The 12,040-nt window shown below is 45.3% G+C and overlaps 1 pseudogene; it reads right to left on the bottom strand.

The window, feature by feature from the left end:
* Positions 1-3,895: 3,895 nt before the first annotated feature.
* Positions 3,896-11,461, bottom strand: LOC129855527 (dolichyl pyrophosphate Man9GlcNAc2 alpha-1,3-glucosyltransferase-like; annotated as a pseudogene).
* Positions 11,462-12,040: the final 579 nt, after the last annotated feature.

Raw genomic sequence — 12,040 nt, forward strand, 5'->3', positions numbered from 1 at the left:
TGCCATTCAGAGGGTGAATGGGCAAGACAAAAGTGCTTTTGAACAGGGTATGGTAGTAGGTGCCGGGCGCACCGGTTTGTGTCAAGAACTGCGATGCTGCTAGGTTTTTCACGCTCAACAGTTCCCTGTGTGGATCAAGAATGGTCCACCACCCAAAGGTGGACCACCCAAACCACACATCCAGCTAACTTGACACAACTATGGGAAGCATTGGAGTCAACATGGGCCAGCATCCCCGTGGAACGCTTTTGATACCTTGTAGAGTCCATGCCCTAATGAATTGAGGCTGTTCTGAGGGCAAAAGGCGGTGCAACTCAATATTAGGAATAGGTATATGTTTGATATACTCAGTGTATATCTACAGTGTTACAGAGAACCCTAGCCAGCCCTGGAGACGAAGAGTCACCTCGGTGTTACCTGAGCCGTGTGGAGATGACACAAGCTCTTAGATCTGGACTGTAACCCTGACACTGTCTTAGGGGCCAAGCAAAGGCTCAAGCAGCTCAGTGCCAGGGCAGGACATACATACTGCCAAGGCAGCTGAGTCAATCGACAAGGATATTTGAGCATTGATGGCCAAACCTCTGAAGCCACTTCACTTCACTTTATATTCTTTCTTCAAAGTGCCCGGCCGTGGTGTTGAGAAGCGCTTACGACCATTCTTTTCAGGTTAAAGAAAGTTTCGTAAGCATTCTGGAGAAGTCACTTTTCATGAGCATTCAGGCTTTGCCTAGTCTTTAACAAATACACCAGGAGGAAGTGTAACGGATGTGAAATGGCTAGCTAGTTAGCGGGTACGCGCTACTAGCGTTTCAATCAGTTACGTCACTTGCTCTGAAACCTAGAAGTAGTGTTGCACCTTGCTCTGCAAGGGCCGCGGCTTTTGTGGAGCGATGGGTAACGATGCTTCGTGGGTGACTGTTGTTGATGTGTGCAGAGGGTCCCTGGTTCGCGCCCGTGTCGGGGCGAGGGGACGGTTTAAAGTTATACTGTTACAGAAGGACACCTGCCTGTACTGTATGTGCTGATAACTACATAATTGAAAAGAGAAGGCCATAATCATTGTGAGATAGTTCCCCTCAGCAGAAGGTATTGATTATTTGTGTGTGGTTAGATTTGGATTTGGAAAATTCAATTAAAGGAGTTGTGCAAAGGATGAATAAATTCTCCCCCTCCAACCCATACAGAGACTTTGTTATGTTCTAAATCGATGTTGCACTTCACAATATATTTTCTTAGGAGGATAGAAATAAATAACATTTAAACAGTTCTGCTTACTACAGAAACACATTTTAGTTTCTCAGAAATATTTAGTCACGGGCAACCCACCAACGTGTGGACATCTTCTGGGCAGTAACCGATTTTTACTGCCATTTTCCCATAAGAAAACCCTATATAATATGAATTTTCAGATGACAAAATGAGAAGGGGATGGCTCAGCAGTATAAAAATTGATCAGGCCATAGATGGGTCCATGTTGGGGAAGATTTGTATGTCAGCAGTAATGGGGTGTATTAAAGAAAGGATTCCTTAAATGTAATAAAAGCGATGAGATGGGCTGGTGTTCCAGGGCCAGGGATAAGGCCCAGGCTTCACCACTATCTGCCACATCAATCCTCTCTCCTCCTCTCAGACCCATGCCACCTGTTTGGGAGCAGTTTTATGCTTTTTGATTAAACACAGCTGCAAAAACGAGCAGAGCTGTATATTATTTTAGAGGCTATTTTAGTGAAACTTAAGCCTGGCTGCAGAGCTGCAGCCTTTAGTTCGATCGCCCCCCAGAGGCTTCAGACTACACACTCCTTCAGACATGATTTCTGACACAGACTAAGTCGTTGTATTTTCCAATTCTCCAGTGAAAGAGAATTATGATTTGATTTTATTGTCAAAACTGTAGTCAATTAGGTGAGTATTTAAAAACTAAAAATGAAGATATTTATCTTACTGCTAAATCCAACCACTTGGGCCCTCAGATTTGTCCGTTTGGGATGTGAGTTGCAGTGTCAATTGTAATTTTCCTCTGAAAGCAGTAACTGTATTTAATCTCTAAACGTGAAGTAGTATCTAATTACATTTTGTTCTCTACAGGTATTGTCTGGCAGCTCCTCTGATTTTATGAAATCCATCATGGCCTTATAAAGATTTTAAAAAACCTCAAGAGTATAATAGAGCTTACAACTTTATCTCAACGTGGTGATATTACTGTGTGACAGACAGCAGGGTTACGCTCATGTCTTCCTCTCTGATATTCTCCTGTAGGTTACCGACGGCAACTGGAATAGCTACTCTCTCCTCTTCCTCGGAGATGGCCGGTTGATGAATATAGAACCCAAGCTGTCAGTCGTGAGGCGGAGAGACGTCTCGGAGGTTGCCTGTCAGTCATTGGGGGAACGTGTCAGAAAGTGAAAAGGCAGCATTAGACATCAGACATATTTACATTGAGCCCTGTCTGCTGGAGAAAGCCTCTCCCTCACCAGTGACAAATGTTGATTCTACAATAACGGCCGCGACGCAGCGCTGCGAAAATCATTTCCTTTCAGTGAGCGAACCCCTTCGTCCTATTAGACCTGATGCTGTATGAAATCCACCCCCACCATTTCCTCTAGCTACCTGGAAAAGTAAAGAAACGTGAATATGGGCTCCGAGGAGAGGCTACAATAGTGTACACACACTCAGGCACACACTTCAGTCTCCGGCTCTTTATTTGTCTGTGCCTGGGAAGGCCGAGGCCTCTTGCAGCCCGAGCGACCTAAGCAACAGCTGGTGTGCACAGACACATTTCCTATTTCTGCCCAAGGTGGATCATATAACTCTCACTTTATCACCCTTGGAGGCCATGTGAAGGACAAAGTGAGCACGCCCATAAACAAAACTAATGTTTTCATACTGGCCCTCTGGAGGTGGGAGAAGGGGCCCTTGGCGATCCAACACCCCCCGCCACTCCCCCCACCCACCACCGCTCCCGCTAATCCAACCCACCTCCGGCTTGGCTCCTACCCGTATCACCTTAGACCTCGACCCCACCAACCCTTTCCTCCTCGAGGGTCCCACTTTCCTTCGGTCTCACCCCCCCGTCTCCAGCCCACTACCCATCATGACACAGGCCACTAAGGCCAGCACTATGGCGATGCTTTGAATGTGGTGCATGATTTTATGAATTTATACAATTTTCTATATGTCATTTCTAGTCATAAATACAATAGGCCTAGTATGCATTTATGAAAATGACAGCGTTTTGGTAATGGCTATAGACGTTTGTACTTGTTTTTTTAAACTTCATATCTTCATCTGTTGTCCCCTTCCTCCCAGTCCTTCCACAGTAGTAATTCTAAAGGCACAGGCCTCTGGATATCTCGCCCTTCCCTCTCCTATCTCTAGTGTTATTGGCTGCAGGGCCAGCGGCTGCAGATACACAGCATAGCAGCCGGCCCTCAGTGACCCGATAACATTTATCGTTGTAATGGATTTTTTTTATGCTTGTCATTAACTCACAGGCAGAGGGGGAAAAAAGATTGCTTGTACCATTTTTTCTGTGGTATTTCGACTTTATGACATTATGTTCAGATATGTAATCTTCCATCATCCTAGTTTTAGGGCCTGTCGGACCTGTCACTGCTTTTTGTGTTTAAATGCATAGCCCTTTGTGTGCTGTGTGGACTCTCCTTGTATCTAGCTATTGTAATGAATATTTTATGAAGCTAAATTAAAATGGTTGAAAGACATGGTTTGGCTAATTATTGTCTGGCTACGACACAGTGCAACACTATTACCGCCAGTGATTTAGCTAGCTGAAGACTTGGAGAAGATGGACACTTTACGAGGGGGTTATTTGAAACTGCTTCGGACGGATCTAATATATGTGCGGGCAATACGGCTGTAAAAATCGAGGTTCATCGAAAAGTCATGAGGTGATTTTATTTTTCAAGAAAAATACAATTTGTACAAAATAATTGTAATGATGGAACAAACATTTGGAAATATTGAAAAACAATTAAAGTGAAAAAAGAACATGTTTTAAGTTTGATGTACATAATTAGACATTGACAAAACACCAACCATTCATGTTGACAGGAGGGTTATCTCTAGAATAAAGATTGTAGACTAGTAGCATTTTCTCCATGAGTCCTATTGGTTCTTGGTGGTCAGTGACTGAGGCACTGTGCATAGTTTGTTTTTCAGTAAGTTTTCTTTCTACCGGGTAGCGACTACTCTGATTCTTACTCCCAGGTGGAGACGGCTCGGCAATCTGGACAAGGTTGAAGTAGAAGAGGAGGCCCAGGAAGTGGTGGAAAAGAACACTGACACCAGGAGGGGAAACAAATCAGGCAGCCTGGCCAGAGGGGCCAGCGCCATGCTCATAAAGCACAAACCAGCCATGGCCACGATGGAGATGTAGAACTGCAGGAGAGATTGAGAGAGAGAGAGAGATGGAGAGGGATTTTTCAGGTCTATATTTTTCTAAGCCATCACAGTTAGACCATTAGCCAAGGCCCTCTCATAGCCCAGTGTTGGGCTCAATTGGATTTAAATTCAAGTCAAATCAGAAACTGAATTTGACATGGCATTCAAATTGATAATGTCCTAATGACATTTTACATGAATACATTTTAGATTAATTAAGGGCTGGATTCTATCAGATCCGCGAAAGCCGATACCAGCATAGCAGGGTTTTTTCCCGGTAGTGTTGGAGGTGGAACTGCGTTAGAGCGGTCAAATCTACAAGTGGCACCCTGCATTTTACCTAAAGCAGACATCGCAATTGGCTGCACGGAGTAAGTAGCATGAAGAGACATCTCCATTCCAGTTCGAACACTGGAATGTGAGATGTAATCTACAACTCGATTAGGCTGGTAGACATCGTCATTGCTTCATTGAATGATTTTCAATTTCAAATATTTCTATATAGCCTACACTTTCTCGTTCTGCTAACGTGAGTGGGATGGGCGTGGCTTAGTCATAACAACAATGCAAAGTAAACATGATCAAAAATAAAATGAAGAGACACTGCATGACGATCCGGCATCACAGGACACTCCCTCATCACAAGCTGACATTTATGTTGCCTCGGCCGGTGCGTCCCGGAACAGAAAGGCAAACAGTGTTGGTAGCAGGATCAACATTAACATGTCTATTTGGGACCTGCGGACCCAGGGATCAGTGAGGGTAGGTTGCGTAAGCGCCTCCGTATGAGACCAACCCTATTAAACCCTCGCCCCAACGCCGGGCCTCCTTATTTATGCATCTTGTGTAAATAAATATATCTAGGCAAACCTGTGTTAATGACTCTATAAAAAGACACCTCTTCCTTCTCATGACCTCCCACACCGCACAGCACCGCCCAGTAGCGGTGTCCCTGGCTACGTCCCAATCCCAAATGGCACCCTATTCCCTATACAGTGCACTACTTTTTAAAATATTTTTTACCAGAGCCCTATCGGGCCTGGTCAAAAGTAGTGCACTATAGGGAATAGGGTGCCTTTTGGGATGCATCCCATTCTGTCACTAAGGGAGGGGAGGTTGCAGCTGTAGAGCTGGGCAGGGCCAGGAAGCCATTTCAGACGCCTGTATCTTAAATAAGTGATAAATAATACTTGGGGCCTGGCAGTGGCTTTCATCCCAGGCAGTTTACACAGCTTACAGTCCATGGCACATTATATTTATTTATACAGTTGGAGAGATATGTATCTTCTCACGTTGATGCAATTCAGGTTATGAAATTACTGTAGCTAGGTTTCAATCCAATAGGTGACATAATTTCATGCAAATGTTCAAAAATCTGCATAAAGAAAATATGCACATTTCCCACCAGTGGTGTTTCTACGAAACAAACTTGTTGCGGATTTAAAAAAATCTGTGCGTGATAACGTAGTGCACACAACATGTACTTTTTCACTTAATTTTTCACTTAAATTAGAAGAAATCCACGTTTTGGGGGAGGGAGTTAAATAGCAAATGTGTTTACTCTGGTCTTGGTATGTGCATTGTAGCCAACAGCTTGCTGATACTGTGCTGGTAGGCTAGTCTACATGATGAGATTATTATGGATAAGAGTGAGAATATTTTTATTTGCCAAACGGCAGTCAAGCATCGATCATTATGTCACCAGAATAAGACCCTCGGTATTTATTGGAAAGGAGCGTCAAGAACACGTTCACCACTCTGTGAAGCTCATCCTAACTTATTTCAACAGTAGCCTAATAAACTGCATGCTTTCCCGAGTCATAGTGGGAGGACTACACACCATATTATGCAGTGGACAACAGCTCATAATAATGTCCGGAACAGAGCAAATGGAATGGATTCAAACACCTGGAAACCTTGTGTTTGGCGTTTTTGATTCCATTCCACTGATTTCGCTCCAGTCATTACGAGCCCGTTCTCCCCAATTAAAGTGCCACCAGCCTCCTGTGATATCATCGCGTGACTCCAAGTTCACTTCGATATGAACGGTTATTATATTATTAATATTTGCGCATAAAGACGTTTCCACCGCCATTTAGCACATCATTTACTTTATAGACACAAAAAGACCCCCACCAAACGTCCTGTTTCCATCACAGCTGTCGTGATTATTTTTTTCTACGGTATGACTTTACATAAAAACTGTGGATGGAAACGTGGTTAGCGACAACGACCTTCTGAAACGACTATGAAATGACTGTGACAAAAACCTCCAGCTCATCATCCCACCAGGTGGCTGTGAACATTCTTTACTTATCTGAAGTAACTTGAGTAAGGTAAAGAAAATATTGGGCAACCCCTGCCCTACCCACTACTAGAACAGACAACATTGCAACTATCTGCCTGGTAAAGAGTGCAATCTGTGTTGTCTTTGCAATCGGACAAATATGTTTTGCTATGAATGGATGAATGAATACTTTAGCATTTTCTTCTATCACAGAGAGACATAGAGGTAGTGCAATGTGAAAGGGTATATGTTTACACCACTAGGCTACGCTTACTTTCCACTTGGTGACCCTTCCCGAGGTCCATGCTGGGCATACGGATGGGGCGCTGGTAGGGCCCCAGACGCAGCTCGTCTTCTGAGCAATGCTCCAGGCGGAAAAGCAGGTATACGCTGACGAACAGGAAGGCCAGGGAGGTGACCACGTACGGCACCAACAAACCATCCTTCAGTAACAATGGCAGCATACTGCAGCGGAAAGATAGAGGGGGGGGGGGGGGGGGGGGGGGGAGTACAAGAACAATGTAGTTCTTAGAGACACATATCTCCATCCAATAAACTCTGACTATTGCCACACAAAGATGTGTGTTTACAATTCAGACAGCCGTAGTAGTAGGGCCTTGTTAAATCCTACAAAACCCCATCTATTCATTGGCAAAATAAATACCCATCACATTTCTTTTTTTAAATACATACTTCGCCAATTCAACAAACCCAGTACATTCAGACGCTGTTACAATAACTGTGCTTAAGAAACCATTGGACTAAATTATGCAATTATGTCTTCAATTTACCCAAACAAAAGATGTATGTCTCCATCAATGGGTGGAGTGGAGATGCACAATGCGGGCCCTGTCAGTTAGACTGTACTAGAGTTGATATACAGAATGACTTGCTGTCCCTATACAAGACGTGCTTAGAGGAGAGGCATGCTGGCAATGCAGTGTAATCCACAGACATCCCTATACTAAACCGCACGCACAACAATTAGTACTGCTGGAAGAATTTAACGACAGCTGGTGAAAGTTAGTCAGTTTCGCTTCCTCTCCAACTGTTCCCTTCATACTGACTACATTTGAATCTTTACTTGACTCTTCCGGAATAAAATCGTCCATAGAATATCAACACAAAAATTCATCTGACAAAGCATCCTATACTTTCCAAGGATTTTTCTAACAGCGATTTTTTGGATTTTTATTCAATTTACAGGATTGTACTTTTTGAATAGTCTCTCCTATGACCCATAACCTGGTCTGTTGGTCCGCTATTATTGGCCAGTATACTTTCTCCATCAGTGGTTCCCCTACTGTAGCTTCTTACGTGAACTGGGAGGCCTGTAAAAACCAGATGGCTGGCAGAGGGAGGTCATTCAGTAGTAGGCATACTTGGCCTAGAGGCAGACAGAAAGAATTGGAGGAGAAAAGGTTAAACACCCCTCAATTATACACACTTTATTGAACAATAAACACCCTATGGGCCCTGGTCAAAAGTAGTGCACTACATAGGGATTAGGGTGCCAATATGGACGCAACCATCACTCCCCAATTGTCTAACTACAGTAGTACTCTTTGCGTATCCAGTTTCACTCATTCCTATAGCCACAATAATTGATCAACCACAAACAACGCCCTCCTCTGCTCCACGTCCCGGCGTTCCTCTCTAAGCTATGGACATGCATTACTGATTGATCCGGGGACAGACAGGTGGGAGATATAACTCAATCGTTAATGAAGCAACAGATCAGTAAAATCTGAAACCAAATCCCACTGTGCAGTAAAACCTAGATAACCTAGCGCTTACAGCTAGCTGCCTGTTGCTTTTTATATACTGCACTGCGGTTGGTGAGGTAAATGATTAGGAACCGCATGCAGGCAGGAAGGCAAACACACACATGCGAGCACGCACACCCCTACTCCCCACTACTCACAAGGCAGGCAGGATGATTGATATTTCGTGAACTTGGAAGGAGAAGAGGAAGAATGCCAGAGAGGAATTCACCTAAAATGGAATCAAACATCAGAAAACAAGACAGAAATACTCACTTACCAAGGAAAGTTTGAACTGCCATAGCATAGGGTTCACCCATAGTTTGATTGACATAGGTAGGATAGCCAGGAGAGTGGTGGCCAAACTGAAAACAAGTCAACGACAGAGAAGAATGAAGTAATCTATCATCATTCATAGAAACAATGCTATGATAAATCGGACCAAATAGTGAATGGCCCAGCCCAGAAACCTAAACCTCATGGTGAAACCGAACTGTGCGGCTGCTGGCTCGTTTTAACCACAGCACGGTCCACCCATAAGACCACCAGCTATGTAGGAAATGTATCAAATACTGGCCCGCTTAGGGCACCCCAGCATTAGTTTAACCCGTCATTGTCACTCACTGGGGATGGACACAGGAAGGGAGGGGTGAGAGGGGAGGGGACCAGAGGGGTACCTCCACTCCGGCTGAAGGGGTAGGGATAGGGTAAGGTAGGGCAGTGCATGAGTGAGAGGTGAGGGCAGCTGTGTCATAGGCCCCATTAAGGCCTAAAGGGCCCCTGGGGAGAAGGGGCAACAGGAGCCCCAACATGGGGCAAGAGGAGTGCTTAGAGGGGTAATGGATGGGTGGGCTATGGAAGTGGGCCGGAGGGTCATGGTGATTTAGAGTACAGTTCACAGATCATTTTCTGGGGTTGTTGAGCACAATTTAGTGGTATTCCACATCCATAAATAGTCAACACAGTGGTTCACATCAACTGTAACAGTAAGGTGACCAGTGATACCAGGCCATAGAAATACCCCTCCTCCCCTCAAAACATACAGTTATTATAATATTCACCCATGATCAACGATATCTAGTGTTTTCATTTGTGTTAAATACGCTGCAGTCACAGAACTCCCGGTTAATCCCTGGTCTTAACAGTCTGGCAGGAACTCATCCATCCTGTTCGGAGTGCACACCCCTAAATATAGCCCCACGGGTTATTCAAGCACACACCACCATGACGACAAGAGAAGGGTTCTATGACTGACTGTAGCCTCTCCTCATTCATGAGGACCGTAGGGGAGAATCATCTTTGACTGGCATAACATTTCACGTCGCCACAGAAAAGTTAGCTATATCTTGCCCCCCCCCCCCCCCCCCCAAAAACAGAAATGGTTCAAAAAGTTTATTGTGGATTTCCAAATCTGAAATCTCATCAGCAAATTGCCAATAGTTGTCAGCGGGCCGATAAAAGCCCATAGCAGCTGGTAGTGCTCAGTACTCAGAAGCTGCTCTCGCATATTATTACAAGGGATAATCTTCATTTCACTCTGCTATAACACAGTGAGGCTCTCGTGTGAGGCTTCTCCGAGAGCCAGAGAGAGAGAGGAGGGACAGAAAGATAATGAGATGGAGCGAGAGAGAAAGATAAAGAGATGGACAGGGGGATTACCCGAGGTAGTGCTGGGTATCAGTGGACAGGATGGTCTTGATCTTTATCAGGCTGTTCAAGCTGCACCCATGTGTTGGCCACTTTATCCTGTCAACACACACACACACACACACACACACACCTTTAAATAAGAAAATAGCTTTATTCCTATACTGATATACTTTTTATTGAAGTGTTTATAATCCACGTGAATCAATAAAATGTGTTACAAAACTCATTACAAGCCAAGGGTTTCAAATGTAGAAACTCACCTATATGGTATTGCAGTACGCTGCTTTAATTAAAAGGCATTCTGTTTTAAAGAGAAGCAAACAAGTGGCGTTGCTCCAAGTAGAAATGGCCCAACTGAAAGTGCAATAAAAATCCCTTCTGTGCATTCCACAGTGCATTTACACAGGAGCGCTTCGGGAAGCATTACCAGCCTCATAAATCGCCCCTGCCAGGGTCCAGGGAATGGGATGTCACTAGAAGCGATTCACTTATTTGTACACTTGGGGACACAGGGCTAAATGCTCAAAAGATAATCACATTACAACAACTTCCGCATACTTCGGCACATTCACATTCAGACCACCTCATAGAAGACCACCGTAGTGTCAGTGTCCACCCACCACACCCACCTAAGGCAGATGGAGTTAGGACCGTTGTGATTAATGTGATTTAAGTGCCCTAGAAGTTGTTCTGGGATTAGATAATAAAGCCCCCTGCTGTTTCTGTGATATGAAACAATGTAGAAATGCAATGCATAGATCAGTCTAACCCAGAGTTTCCCAAACCTGGTCCTCTAGTACCCCAACAGCACACATTTGTATTGTAACCCTGGACAAGCACACCTGATTCAACCTGACAAGAAATCATCAAGCCTACGAGGAGCTGAATGAGGTGTGTTTGTCCAGGACTACAACTAAACTGTGTACTGTTGGGGGTGCTGGAGGACCAGGGTTGGGAAACACTGGTCTAACCATGTCTTGTAATAGTGTGGTTCCTTCTATAGTGTGAATTTCTACGAGGTCCTCTGGGCCTTGCTACAGCTGCTCAGAGCACAGCTGTGTGTGTGGAGGTTACGGACAGGCCCAGTCAGCAGGCAGGCCGTCCTGCCGACATCTAGGCCTCATCTCTCCTCGAACACCCCCGCCAAATAAGTACCCTACCGGAATGTCCCCCCAATGCCGCCTGGGCTGAGGTCAACACATGAACCATGGGGTTCGGCAGCAAATGTGGGTTAGTGCCGTTGGTGGCGCTCCTCACCTATAAGCCAGTGTGGAATTTCACAGGCGGCAGCATTTGGTGCCATTTTTGTGAAGCAGGAAAACTGAGATGGCCAGAGTGCTGTTTGATGGGTAAACTTACAACTTACCCTCCCGCCCCTCCCCTCCTCACCCCCGATCCCGTCCTCCTCACCCTCCCACCACTTCTCGCCATGTCCGCTTTTCTTGGCCCGGCTTCCGCTTACACAATTTCACAATTAGTTCAGACAGGCTTCACCTGGAGCCCCTCGCACCGCGGCCCGTAGGGCTATAGAGTCACTCACACCCTGTGTATTATGTTTGCATCGTTTCATAAACAAATAACTGTCATGCACACTGCCACCCTGACCACCCTCACAGAATTTTCAATTACTTCTCACTTCACCGCACCTTGGGTGCCACCTCCGGGAATGGGTCGGTCTACAGGACACGGCGGGCATGGGGAAGGTTTCAAAAAGCTGAGCCGCGAGCCTTGGCCTCAGCTGCCGACCCCCCCTCGTCCTCCTCCCCCATAACAGTGTTACTTTACCTCAGCACCTCGATCATGACACGCTTTCAACGGTGCCGCGGAAGTGTTTGCGATGCTACTCTCACTAATGTCCCCTGTGTGATCCATCATTGTCCGTTCGTCTTTAATTTCCTCCCCCCTCTCCCCGCCCTCCCTCGTTCCTGCTCCCTTTTCT

This window comes from Salvelinus fontinalis, chromosome 5 (assembly GCF_029448725.1).
Source record: "Salvelinus fontinalis isolate EN_2023a chromosome 5, ASM2944872v1, whole genome shotgun sequence".
Classification (NCBI taxonomy): Eukaryota; Metazoa; Chordata; class Actinopteri; order Salmoniformes; family Salmonidae; genus Salvelinus; species Salvelinus fontinalis.